We start from the raw sequence: 20,662 nt of genomic DNA on the forward strand, positions 1-20,662 counted from the left end.
TGTTACAGGCACGGTTGCACCAATCAGTGACGGTTCACAATGACCGCAAGAACTACGTCGTACTGGTAAGTTTATTTATACGAATTTAAGCATAATTTTGGGGAGATACACTAAGATTGTTTTATTTGTCAAAGGTAAAGGGTGAAGAACGTGTGAGCATGACCTTTGTGTGTGTGTGTGCGTTAAGTGCTGACCTATGCTATGACGTCAAACATTACGTCCTTTTGAGTGCGTCATAGTGCATTTCTTGTTTGTATAGGCCCACCAATAAGCACGCCTGTTTACTTTGATTGTACAGCAGTGACACAAAAATGGTATTGCCAAATAATCATTTCTCACTTTACGTATTCAAATCCCCGTCACTTTTCTAGGTAACATGGCGTCCTAGAGGTTAGCAAGTCTGCCTCACAGTTCTGAGATTCGGTGTTCGAACCGCTCCTATCAGTGTGAAGATTATTGATGTTCTTGCAGCGTGTTCCCACATTCCAAAATTGAAGACTCTATATTACCCGTAGGTATGAAATTCATACTCTCATTCATACTATGAATGTCATTGGGAATGGTGGTTCGTGTCTTGACCAGCGAGTTGTGGTAGTGGTGTGCGATACTGCACATTTTGGTATCGACCCGATACCAAGTAATAAAGGGCCAGTATCACTGATGCCAATATTTTTCAAAAATTAAAAGATGCATAAACTACTAAATAACTGTTTATTTACAAATGTTTTGTTTACAAATTTTTGTTTAAGAAAGGTATTGTTTACATTTTGTCTGTGACTTAACTCATTTAACATTTTAATGTAAATTCCATGGTATTGCACACAATGTATTACATAAAGGTCTTAGCATAACTGATACTTTTTGAGTTGGCTAAAGTCACAAATACACAGTTTATAAATTAGAAAATTAATTTTAACTAATGATAAAATACTGCGATTGGCTGGCGACCAGTTCAGGGTGTACCCCGCCTCTCGCCCAAAGATAGCTGGGATAGGCTCCAGCACGCCTGCGACCCTAGTGAGGATAAGCGATACAGAAAATGGATGGATGGATAATTATAGAATATTACTTCCAACATTATTATCCACACCTGGATATTCTATGGCATGCTGAAAAGCTTCTGCCAATAACATTGGCATGAATTGGGGGTCTGGCAGTGGCGCTACGGGGGTCACTGCCAGACCCCTCTCTCCGTTTCTGCAGGTCATTGTTTGCTTTGGCGTGGTTTTGCATGTGTTTGTATGCATTTGTGGTGTTGCCACACTACCTTACAGCCTTGTTGCAAATATGTCGACTTACAGTGTTGTGGATGGCACACGTGTGAGTGAGTGTGTGTGTGTGTGTGTGTCTGTGTGTGTGTGTGTGCCTGTGAGTGCATGTGTGTGTGCTGTGCTAGTAGGCAGGCAGAGACAGCGGGTTGCTTGCTCGCGTTCGTCGATGACTGCTGCTAAGTCATGTGACGGCACAACATCGAAACACGAGAGGGCAGATGAGGAGCAAAGCTCCGTGCTGAGACAGAAACGGCGATTCTGGCATCGCCTGTTTGATGAAACCAAAGCAGTGCATGCAAGAGTTAAACTGAAACAACTGTATCAATATTTTCAGGCTAGTATCGATACGATCCAATACCGACTTGGTATCGATATTGGCTACATTTTGGATCGATCTGCCCACCACTAAGTTGTGGTGTACACCTCCGCCTCTCGCCCAAAGCCAGCTGGGATAGGCTCCAGATCACCCCCAATCTGTCACAAATAAAGACAAATGCAATAGAGGATAGATGGACGTTATATCTTTTCAGAATGTTGCTGCAACAGACCAAAAATATGACCAAGAACTAACTATTTCTTTACTATTCAGTCCAATGAGCATAATATATCCATTTTGAATAAAGAACACAGCAAGCCATAAATTCAAAAGTGATCTTCATCCAGGCTGAACAACTTCTGCATGGAAAACTCTAAGTAATGTAATGAGATCCTTACATTTTCAAAGCCCATACATAGTTTATTTATTATTATTATTATTTTTTGAGTCAGTCAGGAAAGTAATATCAATACTTTGTTCATTATTGAACGCGGGTACGCTGGTGTTGTATGCCAGAGTGCATTATATTGAAAGGTGCTTTCGATTTATGACTGTGGATGTTTTAACGGAATAATCTAATAAAGAGCTTTAAGACAGGAATCCATAAAAGTGAAGAGCAACTAGCAGGGGAGAAAGCACAAAGAAAAGGTAGAATTTTTGAGTTTAGAAACATGTATAAGAACCTGGAGTAAATTTGAATTGTGAGGTTAACACATGGTAAAAAGTTATAATGGTGTTCATAAATTTAACAATTCACAGTTCATGTAGTGGTCAGTTTAAGACACATTTGCATATCAATAAGGATGAGGAAAACTGAAGTCATGCTTTATCCTAGGTTTAAATGAGTATGTCAATTTGTGTTAAAAGTCACCATAGTAATAAGTGGTGGTGAATTTTTTTAATCATCCCAGGAAGTGTCCATGTTTCTATCAGACCCACAGATGTTTGGTTTTAAATAGAAACACATTGAAGTTGCATCTTTAGCTGCAATACAAGGTGTCATCCTGGATGTTTTGTTTACCTAAACAGGCGAGCTATTATGGGATCAAGAAGGTATCTTGTGTTGAGTTTAATTAGCTTCAGGATGGCCTCATGGCGTAACAATCATTCGCATGTTTGCAGCCATCTGACTTCAAACGCAGCATGGTCTTAATTATTTATTGCGATCAAAACAAAAGAAACCACAAACACAGTCCCGTTATGCTCGCAAATAAAGTGACTTTTGTTGTTCTTTGCGTTGCTACATGTTTGATGTCACTCGTTGGAGCTGATATCAAAAAAGCTTTTCAAATGCAGAAACATGCAAGTGGTTAAAATTAAACATTAATTGTACACCTTTTTAGAACTGTGACTACAAAAATAACTACAGTGACAGTATAGAGAGTATGTCATCTAAGGTTGAACCGTTAACAAACGCAAGTTGAGTTTTTCGCGCCGAACGTGTATACTAAAGGAATGTCCAATACAGTATTTGTTTAAACTGAGACAGGAGGAATGGTCCCATCGTTGCTCAAATGGCAAAATTAGGAAAAAACAAATGTAAAGATTGTGGAGAGGCACGTTTTGTTTATCCATTTGTTAGTTAGCAGGCTACTTTCTAGTCCATAGTGAGGGACCTAAGACTTCAGAATCGTACTGTTTTTGATTCTAGGATGGAGACTCAATCGTAACTCAGTCTGTGGAAAAGGAATATAATTAGATGAACAAAAGGTAAACATTTTGTTTTTGTGTTTGTTATTCCAATGTGACTAAGTAAAACAACATAAAATGTAAGTACAGAACCCTATCGTTTTTATTCTAGGACAGGAGGGCAGAAGAGTTCCATTGTGTGACTGAAATTGCAAAAAGAGAATATTTCATAAATGACAAAACATTTTGTTTATCTTGCTTGTTCATGTAGGGAACCAGGGAAAATTGAAAAAAAACTGGAGCACTATATTTTGGTAATTGCAATATATCACAGAGCCATGTTTTTGTGCTTATGTTTATTTTGTCCTATTTAGCACACTACTTCCTCGTTTATTGAAATTACTACATCTACTAAGAATAAAACCCTTCTATTTGCATGTCATATACTGACTTGTAACGGCAAACGGAGAAACTAGTTTCTGTATCTTCACATTTATCCAGATCTTCACTAAAATGTAACTTACCCACAAAGTTTTGTAGAAAAATAAATAATATAAAATAAATGACGATCAAACCAAAAATCGTGTATTCAACCTATTGCTAGCTGAGTCAAAGGAAGGACACACAGAGTGTATCAGTGTTTAAAGGTGCAGCTTAGTGTTTGCTCCATCTTTTTAAAATGTCCAATATTTTACTTTTCTATATTGATTTTCAACATCTCACATGAAGACTGACAGGCTTTTACTGCGTCCTGACATTGCCATATGTCTGCCGTTCTCACACTAGAGAAGGTGCTCGGTAATGGATAGACTAAATGTACTGTCTGTAACCCGTCTATGTAGGTCACTGCCACTCACTTGTGTTTTTCATTTTGCTCAAAGGAGCCTGAACTTCTTTTTCGCATCTATCAACCTCATCACCGTCTCCTTTGATTGCTTTTTACCTCTGCCAAGTGTGAAAGTGTGAAGGAAAGCGGTATTGTTTCCCATGAAATGTGGAAGCTTGGCACATGTGAGCAGAACGCCATTAAATTTCATTGCGAAGCTGAAAATTGGAAAATCTCGATGTATTTTCTCTCCACTGTTTTGAGTTATAATCGTTGCTAACAAAAATACAGCATTTTGTTATTATTATTTTGAACACAATGGTGCATTGAGATGCGAGTTTAATTTATTCCGTGACCACAATCGTAAGTCAAAATACTTGTAGCTCAAATCATCTTTCCCAAATTGAAATGAACAGAAATGCCATGAATCTGTTCCATCCACCCCCTCCAAAAAAACAAAAACAAATAATTAAATAGAATGTAAAGATTTAAACTGTTTGTGCTTTATGATTAATTCATTGGGGCTCCTGGTGTGCACGGCTTGCCCTCCGGGAGGCAGTATGATACAGTCATGCAGACAAACAAAGAACAGTTTCACTCAACAACCATAAGGGACTCCGTAAACTGCAGTAATATTAGTCGTTCATCGTGGATAATAAATAATATATGCCTGTGAGTATTGGTTTATTGTCTGTCTACATGTGCTGCTGCATTATTTGTGTTCAAACATCTGTTCTTTTAAGCATTATGACACTAACATATCGATGCTATTTATTAGCCTATCTTTGGCGTTTCCCTTTATGTTTAAGGATTAAGCCAGCGGATTTAAAGGCAAAGTCATGGGTTTCCCCCCCCCAAAACACACAAGGTTTAATTCTCTTTGTTTTATGTTTAGTTTGACAATAAACTTTAACTCGGAGTGGCATTAAACAGTTGAAGCCTCTTTTTTTGAAGATTTGTTGACTATGCCAAACTGCTGCTTCTTGTTGTGAAGGGAGCTCAGATGAGTTCACTGCTTCCATACATTTTACGACTCTCCAATTTTTGCTGGCAAGTCAAAGTAAACGACGGCTCAAATCTCGAAAAACTCACTTGTATCTCAAGCCACCACTGTAATTAATTTTCTCATCTTGACGGGCGACCAGTCCAGTGTCTAGTCTGCCTTTCGCCCGAAATCATTTGGGATTGGCTCCAGCTCACCCGTGACCCTGTACAGGGTAAGCAATGTAGACAATGCTGCAGATTAACTGATGGATAATTAATTTTCTCTTTTTGCTGTTGGAACTGCCACCCCTCACTGGACTGCAAATGGTTGAGTGCTGTCCATCCCATGCTAACATGGTACATCATTCTCATGAACCACAAAGTGGATTGTTAACCGACAAATTGACGAACAAGCTCGAAAAACAGCCACAGTTATGACGGTGCACAATTGTTTTCATTTTTGTGAAAGGGAGTTTTTGCTGTTTGAGTCACAGGGAAAGCATTCCGCCGACCCAACAATCGTACAGTCCTATCATCCTCCTTTCCCGTCTTTTATCGTCCAACTTCTGTGTTCTATTGATCTATCACTCTCTCTATTGATCTATCCATTTTTTTCTGCAAGTTGTGATTGTTCTTACCTGCTTCCAGTTTTCATGCGATATTTATGTCACTAGATGAACCCTCTAAATGGTAATTGAGCAAAAATGTTTGTGGCTGGCCAGGGTCATCAGATCTTGTCTTGCATTGTTCCCCGTTCCCGATGCAGTGGCAAGTTTGTATCTCGTCTAATTAGACGGTTCACTAATGTCACATTGTGGCTTTTCAAACGCCTGTAGATATCCACGCACTGGGGGCCCACTGGGTCTCCATGTAGTTAACTATAATTACATGGAAAAAAAATTCTCAGCACGCAAACACAATGTACTGTGTGAAACGGTTGTGGCCATACTTAACTGAGCTGGAAATGCTTGGCCTAATGGAGAATGGGCTTCATCCACAACTTCTGAGATTACAATTTAACTATATACCAGCCTTTCTTGTGTCAACCATGATAATGAAGATTGCCCACTGTATCACTGATTTATTATGGTACTGGAATGCAGATTTTGCAACAGAGAGCACAGCACAATGATAGGTTAATTAGTGACTTTTTTTTTTCCTCTACAGGAATGCTTTGACATTGATTGGGACAGACAGCATCATTAAAATACAGCTTGGCATGCAACGAGCACTGACAAATGTGGTATGGAGAAATCAGTTAATAAATCACGCTTGTTAGCGTGCTTGATTGTGATTAATAATTCATTATTTTCAAAATAATCTGTTCATTTGCATCTATCAAAACACATCAATTAGCAAAGGCAATTTGGGTTTCTCGTACAATGTAAATTGACAAAATCCCAGATTTTACTTTTCATTAATGAAACTTTGCATGTCGTGATGGTATTTGCATAATTGGACCGGCTATAATCAGCCAATTTAAATATGTTCAACTACTTTGCTTTTTGTTTGAATAGCATTGTTGTCATTATTTAGATAGGAGTCGTATTGCAGGCGAACGTTTATTTTTATGCAGCTCACGTGATCTCCTCCATCTATTATAAACATTTTCCTATTTATTTAGTCTTTACTCTCCTCCCTAGTGTCAGAGATCACTGCACGCCTTCTTCAAAGTGAAAAAACAAATCACACGGCACAAAGCTGCGCTTTTAACCATTTCCCAAAAGGCCAAACATAAGCCAAGCCACTTGCATGAAATGGTGAAGGCTTTCGTTTATTTTTTTCCCAATTGATTTCTAACCATCTTGAACAGTGAATTTTCAGGGGAAGACAAATGTGTTTGCATCTTGCCCGTTGACTTCCAGGTTGTTCTTATTTCAAAACAAAAATATCCCATAGGAGATAATGTAAAGTAAGTTAATTAGTTCCAGGTTCATGAAGTAGCTTTTTTTGTTTTTTTGTTTTTTTAACTGTGCAGGCAGTCTTTTAAGATTTCACTGTTTCAAACTGTCATACAAGTGTAACAAATACAACACCCACTGTAAAATTAAACTAAATTAGAGTAAAACTACTCATCCATGGAGTCACCTGACAACGAAGGGAACAGGAAAGCGTTTGCGTAGCAATGGTGTCACCCAGTGATGTTTTTATTGCTGGAATTTAAAAATTATTGTAAGAACACATTTAAAATTGAAACTTTGTGGTTGCTTTGTCAGAATACTGAAATTTATAGTTGTATCGTGTTGTGAAATGTGCCAATTGTTGGCTTCTTATTGTCAAGCCAGTCATTAGGAATAGGGTATATACGCAAGCGACTTCCACATTCGGCAAAACAGGTCAAAGCACTTCCTTCTGGCGCAAGTAAATGGTGGAACCAGGACAAAGTACCTGTAAGGAACTTTGTCCTGGAAGGTCTGGAGTGTCTTCTGTTTTACACGAGATGTCTAAAAGAGCTACCAAAGATGAGAATATCTAATGTTTAGCCGTTGTCCGTGTTTACATATACAATATCATATCATATTGGTATAAATAAATAATATACAATACATGTATTCCACTTTTTTTCTGAAAATACAGAGCCGTGGCATCAAACCATCATGTCATCAACCTTTAGTTATGCTCGTTATTGCAGCATACACAGGAAATTCGCTAACCTGTTTTCTGGCTTTGGTCACGTGGTATTCCTCTTACGACGGATTATATTTTCTACATGCTGTTTGGCTATTCAGCGCTCGTAGTTTAGTGGTACATGCTGCTGCCTCTCATGCTGATGGCGTGGCTCCTGCAGAAATCTATGGCAAACAAATCATGAGAGCAACTCGCTGTGGCAAGTTGAAAGTCGCATTTAACTGTTTATTTAGCTTCTGCTTGCTAAAATAATGGTATGTGATTGATTGACATTGACATTTCTAGTTCTGATCTCAAAAACACAGGGGGGGAAAAAAGGAAAAATATACATATCTATATGTACTGTACATATTCACATAGTGTTTGTTGACCAAATTGGGATTAGGAAATGCTTGACTTGCAACCATTAACAAAATCAATTTAATCGTTCATGCTCTTTTCACATTTGCATGCATGATCTATTTATTTTTAACCTGGAACATTTGCCACTTCGAGTCACCTTAACGCTATATGGAAATATGAAATGCCCAGCCTTGAGTGTGCGTCATCTATTTCTGGAGCGTCAACTGGAGAAGACTATAAAGTTCACAAAGACACTCAGTTTTAATCGGGGTCATTAGCGCCTCTCTTTCTCTCTACCAGCGGCCGGTGGGACAAACTTTAACTACTTTGACCTCCTTTTGTATTCCACCAAGTCTCTGTCCTTACTTTAAATGAAGCTTTGAACAAAAGGTCCTCATTCATTACATCCGCTAATTTGCCCCCACAAGTCCTTATTTATTGGATGAGGTCTCCGATCCAAGCACTCTATTCATGTCTCAAGATTATCAGCAAGGTAGTTTCATCGAAATAACTAAACCCCAACGGACATTCAGCTCATATACACTCAACTTTGAATGAAAATGTATTTTACACACTAAACCAAAAATGTTTAAACTATTGAATTTGACTTTACAACCAATTACATTAAACACAAAATTATTTAAACTGTGACTACATTTTTGTGGCATATTTTCTTCATACTTATTCTTCATTTTTATCAAAACGTAAAAAATTAGCCAATATTTTTTTCATTACATTTTTATTGTATTCAAAATGACTTTAAATCACTATTTAGCTTGGGTATTAATTATTTTTGGATTAATTGTATGTATTTCCCCTTTTTATAAAAGTGTTAACATAATTTAAATTAGGCAGAAACGACCTTTTCATTTAAAATAATCACTATGAACCCACTTGGATGGCGTACTGGCTGAAATCCGGCAGATCCCACCCAGATCATCTGCAGTATGTTAATTGCGTTTAATATTGCGGACCAGCCAGGACACATTTGTCTTGGAGTCTGGACATATTATTCAAAGTATGGTTTCAGTCATAATTGTAATTTTGCTTTCTCTACTGTTGTGTAAACATATTATATTACTGCATTGTATTTTTTTTTCTTTGTTCATACTGGGTCACTTTAGCAAGCTCTTTCTTGCCCGACCTGTCAGTTTGAAACTGATACGTTCTGACGTGGACCCTGTTGCCCTGCGAGCCGCCTGTCAGCTGTTGACTGTCAGAACGTCAGCCTGGGATTGTGTTCCGGTGTTGAGTCTGCCAGACCTTCCCCCTGATAGAGTTGCATCTCATATTTAAGAGCTTCGCGAGGCTTTTGTTGAATGATTCTAATGATCTGTCTTACTTCGCCCAGTTATGGCTTTTTTCAGGCCATGATGATGTAATACACCAACTCCTGTGTTTCCCCCACCTCCAAGTCAGGGCACTCGTATCTCAAGGCACCACTGTATTTTTTGGGGGTCAAGATCTTTATTGAAAGTTTGATAGAAACGCGCGCGCGCACACACACACACATATTAGGCTTTACATGATCAGGATTTTTGGGGCCGATCACCGATCCGATCACAATATGGAGCAATGCGTCCATTTACATGACTTGTTCATTTATTCCATATACTTGTGTAGGACTGTATCCATCCATCCATTTTCTGTACCGCTTGTCCTCACTAGGGTCGCTCGCGGGCGTGCTGGAGACCATCCCAGCTCAAAATTATTCTCTCGCATTTTAGACAAAAGTTAAAACATCAATGACCTCTAGGGGGCATTCAAGGATTGGCCACTGACATAAGTTTAGGTCAGATCAACATTACAACATGACGGAAATAATAATAATTTCAGCTGACACATATCCGATATGACTGTGTGAAACCACCCGCATGGGCAGACAACCAAATTCCACGTAAATAACTACACACAAGTCTACACTAGGCAGCGACAAGGCAAATAATACAAATATCAAATGTGACAGACCGTCTAGTTAGCCTGATCACTTTGCTGGCCGTGGTCGGCAATTATTTCAGTTATCTAAAGATTGACAACCCTCTATTATACCATATTTAATGGTACTGTTAATGATTTTGCTTTTTATATATATATATATTGTTTTTCTTCTTTTTTCCCTCGGATTGCCCACCACGTCCATTATGTTAGATCACACCCCCCATCTCTGAAACGTGACATGAAATAATTCCCATGCACGGTTGGAGGCTCTGCTGGTAAAATGGGTAATCTGCGGAATGGCGAGGACCACGGCAAGCACCAGGAAAACGCTTGATATTGCCTGTCTGATATGTGTAAAGATAGCTTGAGAGTTCTGTAGCAGGTTGCAATGGCAGAGCTCCAGAAAGGAAATGATAGGGGAAAAAGACACTAAGCCATATCATGTCACAAATGCTCAACAACTTAGAAAACTCATCTGATATCATTTTCTACCAGACGGAAATTGAAAATAGCAAAAGTCACACATGTTCCAGTGTGTGCACAATCGCCCTCAGCTCTGACAGGACCTGTAGAGGGAATGTAATCTTTTTGCTGTCTGATTTGAAATTCAAAACAGTTTCCAATATATCATAGTGGCAGATTAAATATTGATATGATTAAAGTTTTCCCCCTGCATTCACGGCTGAGGTGCTTTTGAGCAAGGCAACGCCTGAGCATCTTAATTCAGACGTTAAAGAGGAAATATTATGGAAAATTGACTTTTTAATTGCTTGTATACAAATAGTTTGGTCTCTGGTGTGCTTGCCCACCTCATCAAGTGTGAAATTAAACAACCAAGTACGGTATATCTTTTGTTGGCTGCCTAATTCCGAACATGTTTGCAATGCAGCCATTCTGAATTTTCCCGAATTGTGTCCCAACAGTTCGGCTAATTTACATGATACTGCCCCAATACAGCGCACTATCATGTCAAAGCCACATTGTTTGCACAGATCATTAGCCGACAGCATTGTCAGCAATAGGTTTTGATAACCGGCACATACGGTAAACGTGCAGACGTGGTTGTGTTTGACGATGTGCATGCGGAAAAAGTATTCTGTAATTGGTTGGCTAGGTGATGAAGTGCTGTGTGAAAACACAAATAATTATGGATGCACCCAAAATTCGGTTAATTAATTATTTTATTTTTTTCCCACAAAAGTGCACTTTTGTCCGAAGACTTTTGTCACTGAAAGAAGACGGCCAAAACAGGATGTTGTGATGATGAAAGCAAAAAATGCAGCCAGCAAGCCGTTGTGTACACTATATTGTAAAAACAAAACAAAACAAGGCATCCACATTGAACAGTCACCCAACTTCCCTACTTTCTGCTGTTCATATCAGGGAATGCTTGTTGCACTCTATTTTGGGCCGCCCCAGTTACCGAGGAGCTAACGCAGCTAAAAACGATGCGGAGGTGAAAGTTGGCTTCGCGTCTGTGGTCAAGGAAGCATAAGAGTCAATACTCATCACCTCCATGGGAGCGCACTTCCGTCAAATATTGATATTACAAAGGGAGGATGAATAGTAATTAACAGGAGAACTACGGATAATCTAGGAAAATTGCTAAACTGTCTTGACATGTAGTGTGCATGTCGTCCTTGGTCAGGAAGGGGGAATTTTGGGACGAAAAAAAGCCTGATTTTCTTTGTATGTGTGTGTGTAACTGGCCTAACTTTTTGTGAGTAGCGCAATGTTTTCCTGGTTATTTTATTTTATTGTTTTACCTTTTTAATGTTGGTCTAACGCAGTAGCAGATATTGTAAATTGGGGGGGAATCCTTTCTCTGGCTTGTGTTTGTACACAGAAATGCTTCACAAATTATACCTTTATTGGCACAGCTTTTTACACCAAGCAATGGATTCAAAAAAACATTTCGCGCAAGCTGCTAAACAGACAAAATCTGTTACCTTGGACTGAAAGTGATGTATCCCACCAGCGTTTGCGTAGACCAAAAAAAAAAGATCTGATCGTATTCATGGCTTTCTCTCCCAAAATTCGTTCAACATGACAAGTGCTGGCAGCTGCCAAAGGATTGTGTTGGCAAAGCTAAAGTCAGGACTTAATGTTTTGGTAAACAGACAGATAAATGAAAGAATTTCAAGTGTTTTTGCACATTTTCATTGCTGGCAGTCTCTCACTAGCGTCTGAAGAATCAAATTTATGGTTGCACGTTTAATTGTTTTTTGTCACAGTTTTTTTTTTTGTCACTTCATCAGCACTCAGGTGTGCTTCCTGGGGACTTGTCTCCCATTAGATTACATGTAACTCCAACTCTGGCAATACATACACATATTTGTAGACTCTTCGGCCACAATATTAGGTACACTTTCACAGTTGAATGAGATCAAAATGGAGGCCATTGTAAGTGCTTTTTCCTTTACCACGATAATCTGTTTTCAATTACACTGCCAGAGAGGTGGTAATTTAACAGTATGGCTAGATGAATGGTGTGTATATATCCATCCATCCATCCATCCATTTTCTTCCACTTATCAGATGTTGGGTCGCAGGGGCAATAGGTTTTTTGGTTTTTGAAAACCGTCCAAATGGTTCGGTTTGGCTGTTTCGGTTTGGTCCGCATGTGTTCCATTCAGTTCATAACAGGCGTGGTGTTTTTTTCTCAGAAAGACAAATTATTCAGGCTTCACGACTTAGTTCTCATAACAGTTACAATTCTTCCTGCTTACATGTCTTTCCTGTAAAGGTGATCTTTAAATTTTTCCTCATATCATAATGGCTTTATTCTTTATGGCTTTTTTCTCGGAACTGCACATCTTTTGTTATTGTAACTTTGACTTTTTCTCTGAACTTTTTCCCTCCTAAAATAGCTAAATTGTTTCCCATGTTGTTGCCATGAATGTACTGTATATGCCAACCGCATGTCAATATGCCACCGTTACATTGGACACGGAAGTACTGCGTGCATAGAGTCCATTGAACAACAGCCTACAAATGGCAGATTTCTATGAAAAACAAAATAGCAACAGTGACTATCACACCAGGCCATGTTTGACCTGCAGTAGGAGGAGGAAGAACAATAGGAGGAAGAGGAGGCGCCTTTGCCTGGAGCAGTGGGTCATCCGTCAAACCAGGAGGAGAGACCGGCCTCGACAGAGAGAAGCTGTGACCGGCTCTCTCTGTAGCTGCACGACAGGACCTGAAGCGCGCCGGTCACTCCCTGCAGGGCCAGCGCCGACATGCTGCACCGAGGTCCAGACTGTCCTGCTGGGCCTGCCGGGCCGGATGGGCCACGGGTCAGAGGGAGGCGGGCTGATGGCAGACGGTGATCTCCCCTAAAGGGAGGCTGGACCACAAACAATTGTCTAAAGTCATTAGGGAGAGGTTTGGACAAGTGTGCTGATTCAAAGACACTTTTGTGCAAAGTATCTTTTATCCTAGTACTGCACACTACTGTATCTATTCAGCAGTGGTGGGAAGTAAGTAGGGCTGCCAGTATCAAATATTTTTTAGAATTGATTATGCTATAGAAAATCGAAGAATCGTATTTTTAATAAAAAACATTTTTGCATTGAATTTTATTGCAAAATATTTTTTTTCGGATTACTGTTTATTAAAAATTATTGTTGTTTATTTGGTATTCTTTAATGATTAAACCAAACCAAATGAGCAACAATTCAGCAATATCACACGAGGGAGTTATATTGGACTCACCAACATTTTTTTAAACCAAGAGCTACTTCTTGGATACTGATTCATGTGAAGGGCTCTGTTTTCATTCTGTCCTCAGTCTCCATCCATCCATCAATTTTTGGAACCGCTTCTCAGTAGGGTCGCGGGTGTGCTGGAGCATATCACAGCTAACTGCGGGCGAGTGGCGAGGTACACCCTGAACTGCTCATCAGCCCATCGCAGGGCACATAGAAACAAACAACCGCTCACACTGACATTCACACCTATGGGCAATTTAGAGTCAGTTAACCTACCGTGCATGTTTTCGCAATGTGGGAGGAAACCGGAGTACCTGGAGAAAACTCACGCAGGCACGGAGAGAACATGCAAACTCCACACAAGCGAGGCCGGATTTGAACCCGGGTCCTCAGAACTGTGAGGCAGATGTGCTAACCAGTCATCCGCCGTACTCGGTCTCCTTTTGGATAAAATGTTTCTCCTTACCATGGCCAGCTACATGCTGAGAAGTAAATATAGCAGAGCCTCATTAGCGTCTTGTTCTGAATGATGCGTTCAAAGATGCATGGCTTTCACAGCTTCTCGCTGTATTGTTTGATGTGGAAAAGTGATCATCTAGAACCATGGCAAGTAGAGCTGAGATGAGCCACTGAGGCAACATACAGTATGTTTAAAAAAAACAAAAAACGTAACGTCAAAATATTAAGTCTACTAAAAGGGAAAAAATATCTCAAGTTTAAACAATTTGTGGATTTTGAACTCAAGGTGAACAATTTATTTTATCGATTAATATTGAGTTTGTCAGAATATATATACTGTGTGTATATATACGTAATTTCTAAGCAACTTCACCATAAAAAGAAAAGCATCATATTAATTGTGTATTTTCTGCTACCAGTGCAAGTACTAAATAAGATTGACTTGATCACTGGCGGTTTTTAATCACAAAAATGCCTGCTCATGTTGAAGATTTGCTTGCAGAAAACTGCAAATTGTGCAAACTAGTCCTGTTTGCTTGTTGGAACATGGATCTTTTCTTTTTATTTGTTCTCACGTTGCGTAGTACACTGAGACAGACACACAAATTATTGTAGAAAAAGATTCCTGACAAATGAGTATACCTTCTCTAAACTAAAACTATAGGTTCTGGGATGGTACTTAAGAGGCTTTCATTTGCTTCACTTAGATACCCTCGCACAAAACGTCGAAACCACCGTCATGGATGACGTCATGCATCTCAGTGTACTGTACCACACTTGACTTCAGTTTCAGTGCACATTGAAAGCTTTTTGAGACAGTCGAAAAGAGCAACCATAACAGGAGATATGAAAAGAAGAAAAAACAATATTGAGAGTTACATTGACAGTCTCACCATGAATTTCGTAGCTTGTTATCAAAGTTAAGTTTAGGGGGGAACTGACTAGTTGACAAGTAAAGTTTATTTGTATAGCCCTTCATCACAAAAGAGTCTCGAAGTGTTTCACAGACCCACATTTGGCAATGTCAACACATCAAATTTATCACTCCGCAATGACAGTTCTATTGCGGTCGATTCATTAGCAATCGTGTTTTAGCAATAACGTGGACACCTGGCAGAAATCAACAGGTGGTGGGTTCGTGCAACAAACTAGCGGTGGTTGCTCAAGAAAAGAAGAAGAATGACCTTTTATTGTCATGAACATGCAGGCATGCACACGAAAAGACCAGAATTGACATTCAACCTTATATCATTTAGCACTTTGATAAGAGCAGATTCTGTACTGTGATGAGTTCAAAAACCTAATTTAAATTTGTCAAAAAGTCCATTTAAGTTCAAGAAATTGTTGATTTGATTAAAAATAACTCAAGAATCTTGGCTATGAAAGGGAGATTTGAAATCGGTCTATAGCTTGCTAACATGGAAGTGTCCATCGTTCTATTTTTAAAAGAGGCTTAATGGCAGCTACTTCAAGAGCTTTAGGTAACTCGCCTGACTGAAGTGATCAATTGATCATTTGCTGCAAATCAGCTAGCACAGACTTCACAATAGCTTTGAAAAAGTCCGATGGTATTGAGTCAAGACAACTCGTTGATGGTTTCAGCTGCTGAAACATTTTCTCTACAGTTTTTTTGGTCAACTATCAAATTCTGACATGGTAATAGTTTTTCCTCGGTGGTTTCAGATGTATTATCCTTTTATCATTTTGTTGATTTGTGCTGATATTTAAACTGATGGATTGTATTTTTTTCCCCACTAAAATAAAAAGCAAATTCATTGCATTTATCTACTGTTAGGAGTTCTGGAGCTATCTAATTCGGGGGGTGAGCTTGTCAACCACAGCAAACAGAGTGCGTGTATTGTTGAAGTTCTTACTGATGATTTCAGAAAAGTGTTGCTGTCTAGCCCTGACTAAGTCTTGGTTAAAATTAAACTTTGTCTGTAGTGGTCATAGTCAATTTGAAGTTTACTTTTTCTCCACTTACCTTCTGCTTTCCTACACTTTGATTTAAAGGTCTTTCCTGTCATTGTGCTCCACGGTGTTCTAGGTCACTTCAAGATTGTCTTAGTTTTAATAGGAACGACAGCATTCATGACATTAAAAAAAGGTCCTCGGTGGCGAGGCCCTGGGGGTGGATGAGATTCGCCCAGAGTTCCTAAAGGCTCCTGATGTTGTGGGGCTGTCCTGGTTGACACGCCTCTGCAACATCGCGTAGACATTGGGGACAGTGCCTCTGGATTGGCAGACTGGGGTGGTGGTCCCTGTTTTTAAGAGAGGGGACCGCAGGGTGTGTTCCAACTACAGGGGGATCACACTCCTCAGCCTCCCTGGTAAGGTCTATTCAGGGGTGCGGGAGAGGAGGGTCTGTCGGGAGTCGAATCTCAGATTCACGAGGAGCAGTGTGGTTTTCGTCCTGGCCGTGGAACAGTGGACCAGCTCTACACTCTCTGCAAGGTCCTCAAGGGTGCGTGGGAGTTTGCCCAACCAGTCTACATGTGTTTTGTGGACATGGAGAAGGCGTTCGACCGTGTCCCTCAGCGGGTCCTGTGGGGGATGCTTCGGGAGTATGGGGTACCGAACCCCCTGATACGGGCTGTTCGTCCCTGTACGACCGTAGTCAGAGTTTGGTCCGCATATCCGGCAGTAAGTCAGACTCGTTTCCGTGTGGGTTGGACTCCGCCAAGGCTGCTCTTTGTCACGGATTCTGTTCATAACTTTTATGGACAGAATTTCAAGGAGCAGCTGAGGTGTAGAGGAGGTCCGGTTTGGTGGCCTCAGTATTGCATCTCTGCTTTTAGCAGATGATGTGGTTCTGTTGGCTTCATCAGGCCGTGATCTCCAACTCTCACTGGAGCAGTTCGCAGCAGAGTGTGAAGCGGCTGGAATGAGAATCAGCACCTCCAAATCTGAGACCATGGTCCTCAGTCGGAAAAGGGTGGCGTGCCCTCTCCATGTCGGGGATGAGATCCTGCCCCAAGTGGAGGAGTTCAAGTATCTTGGGGTCTTGTTCATGAGTGAGGGAAGAATGGAACGGGAGATTGACAGTCAGATCGGTGCAGCATCTGCAGTGATGCAGACTTTGTATCGGTCTGTTGTGGTGAAGAAGGAGCTAAGCCGAAAGGCGAAGCTCTCAATTTACCGGCCGATCTACGTGCCTACCCTCACCTATGGTCACGAGCTGTGGGTCGTGACCGAAAGAACAAGATCCCGGATACAAGCGGCCGAAATGAGTTTCCTCCGCAGGATGTCCGGGCTCTCCCATAGAGATAGGGTGAGACGCTCGGTCATCCGGGAGGATCTCAGAGTAGAGCCGCTGCTCCTTCACATCGAGAGGAGCCAGATGAGGTGGCTGGGGCATCTGATTCGGATGACTCCCGGACGCCTCCCTGGTGAGGTGTTCCGGGCACGTCCCACCGGGAGAAGACCCCGGGGACGACCCAGGACACGCTGGAGAAACTACGTCTTTCGGCTCGCCTGGGAACGCCTCGGGATCCCCCTAGAAGAGCTGGAGTAAGTGGCTGGGGAGAGGGAAGTCTGGGCGTCCCTGCTAAAGCTACTGCCCCCGTGACCCGACCTCGGATAAGCGGTAGAAAATGGATGGATGGAATATATCTATGGACAGTCGGACATGAGATGAAGAAGGTACTAACAAAGCATGTAGGTTAATTACAGGTGGACAATATGGCAAAGGTCTGCTAATATTAGGCTTGAAGCTTTGAAACACAAAAGGGCAGGCACTAAGAACATAAGGTGAGTGGTAGAAGAAAAACAGCATCAGGACTGGTAATGAAAAGAAATATTCCGGCCTTGCCAGCTGAGCGGGCCTTCTGGTCCAATAGCTTCTTTTTAATTGGACAAGGCAATCCAAGGAACCAACATCCAGAAAGCATAGAGACCGTTTCGGGTGCTGAGTTATTCCTATAAAACATTAGTGAGCGATCCCCTTTCTGCCAGTATGAGACCTTAGACCACAGACGGCGGCCCTCCTTTCATCATTAACCTTTACCACTCTTTGAAATGACTGCATAATCGAGGAAGGTAATCTCTCGCTCTGCTTAGAAGACCTTCTGCACTGCATTTAGTTCATCAGTTTCCACTCTCCATGATATAAAAAAAAAAAAAAAAAAAAGTAATTTCTTGCACACAGAAAGATAAGACTCAACAGTAACCCTTTCATTTTCTGCTTGGAGATATTTAACGCCTCAAATATTTATTGTTATTATCACTGAGTCACCTACGAATGAGTATTTGAGCCACACTAAAAAGAAAAAAAATACTGTTTCAAGTGATCAAATCATCACCAGTCCTCATTTTAACAGCAGTAAATGTTTACGCTTACAATTTTGATAATAGATTGGAAAAAAATACATGCTTAATTATGTAAGGTTAAAAGTTTTTATTTAGAAAAAAGGCTTAATTCTTGTGAGAATAGTTTTTCTCACATTCTTTTTATTCTGATAAAATTAGACCTATTCTTCTAAACTTCTTCTTGAAAATGTGCCTTTCTAATAAAAAAAAGTGACGTAATATTGCAATAATTTCCTTATATCACCATCTTGACTATGTTCTTGTAAAATGAGTCTATTCTCCTAAGATTTTAACCATTTTCTCATAATATTACAACTTTGTTAAAAAAAAATTTCTCCTAAAATTGCTGCATTTTTCATTTTTGTTATATTATTTTGACATTTTTCTCATGTCTTTTTCCTAATATACTGAACAAAAATATGAACACAACACTTTTGTTTTCCATTCATATTTTTCATGATCTTTATTCAAAGACTTTTCTATGCCCACAAAAGACATTGCTCACAAGTCTGTCTAAATCTGTGTTATAGCGCACGTCTCCTTTGCTGAGAAAAATCCATCCACCTCATAGGGGTTGCATATCAACATGCTGATTAGACATCATGAAATTTGCACAGGTGTGCCTTGGAGGTGTGCCTTGCATTTATATTTTTGTTTTGTAAATGATAACTTTATTAATTTATTCATGCATTCATTTTCTGTACCGCTTATCCTCACTAGGGTTGCGGGCGTGCTGGAGCCTAGCCCACCTGACTCTGGACGAGAGGCGGGGTACACACTGAACTGGTCGCCAGCCAATCGCAGGGCACATGTAAACAAACAACCATTCAGACTCACATTCACACCACAGCAATTTAGAGTCTTCAATTAGCCCACCATGCATGTTTTGGGGATGTAGGAGGAAACAAAAGTAACTGGAGAAAACCCACGCAGGCAAGGCTGGATTTTGAACCCAGGTCCTCAGATGTGTTAAGCAGTCGTCCACCGTGTCGCATAACTTTATCCTCGTAAAATTTAGATTTTACTGTCCTGATAGTATGAGTTTATTCTCCCAAGAATCTATCTATCTATCTTATCTCATATGATTTTATTCTGTTATGACTAGGCTTTACACCGACTGATCGGCTTGATCGGTATCTACCGATAATTTGCATTTTATGCTGATCACCTGATCAGCTTTAATGTCATAATTTGCCGATCCGATCAATCCGCAAAAGACATTTACTCCGCGTCGCCATCGTGTACAGTATAGTTGAATTCAAAAGCTAGTTTATGTTTAGCCTTGTCGCGTGTCTTTGGACGTATTACTGTAAATATCTGACGACCAACAAAGTTATTAAAATTTTTTTTTTTTTTTTTTAAACGTGGCGGTGTGGGATAGACAACACGTCTGAGACAGACAACATGTAATGCGTGGATCAGACTACAAGACAAATTTGGTCTTTCATGAATGCACTATGTCAGACAACATGATCTGACTAGAGCATTGATTTCCAACCTTTATGGAGCAGAGGCACATATTTTACAATTGGAAAATCTCTCGGCATACCAACAAACATGTCACAAAACAATAGATACACAGTAATTACTGTATGTCCTTCCTGCCATCTAATAGAAGAGCATTTATTTGTTCTTTCTGTCACTATACCTCACTGGCATAAATAGAGGATTGCTCATGGCAGACTAATGTGCCACGGCACACTGGCTGGGAATCACTGGACGAGCGAATGAATACTTTAAGATACTCAGTATACAGTACACAAGTATAAACAGTAAATTAACAAGTCATTTAAATAGACACATTGCTCCATCTTGTGATCGGATCGGTGATCGGTTATCGTTTTTTTAAACTCGGTGATCGGCCCCAAAAATCCTGATCATGTAAAGCCTACTTATGACTATAATTTATACTCCAACGTATCAGCCATGTCTAAAGCATGCATTTATCAATCGTGCTGTTCTTTTAGCTTTCCAAGCATACCTCCACATGCTCCTTGGTGTTAAATGTGATGGTAATGATTCACTAACTTGAGACCTGAATAAATCAGCGCCACAATAAAAGTGATGTATGCACTGTCATTTAATTTGAAAGAGGGGAAGACTCCTTCCTGCAGCTCTATGGTTAAAGACTGCACGGCTGACAATTTGCCAGTGCCTTCGGCCATGACAGTATTTTCACGTATACCTCAAAGTGACTCGTCAGGCCACGAGTCTGGCAGACGCTTCTCATACCAACGCTTCCTCTAGGAAT

At 40.2% G+C, this 20,662-nt stretch overlaps 1 long non-coding RNA gene across 1 annotated transcript; it reads left to right on the forward strand.

The window, feature by feature from the left end:
• Positions 1-13: 13 nt before the first annotated feature.
• Positions 14-19,440, forward strand: LOC133483615 (uncharacterized). Its single transcript, XR_009790159.1, has 3 exons — positions 14-65; positions 18,942-19,041; positions 19,132-19,440. It is a non-coding gene; the product is annotated as an uncharacterized LOC133483615 (long non-coding RNA).
• The last annotated feature ends 1,222 nt before the right edge of the window (positions 19,441-20,662 follow it).

The sequence above is a fragment of the Phyllopteryx taeniolatus genome, chromosome 9 (assembly GCF_024500385.1).
Source record: "Phyllopteryx taeniolatus isolate TA_2022b chromosome 9, UOR_Ptae_1.2, whole genome shotgun sequence".
Classification (NCBI taxonomy): Eukaryota; Metazoa; Chordata; class Actinopteri; order Syngnathiformes; family Syngnathidae; genus Phyllopteryx; species Phyllopteryx taeniolatus.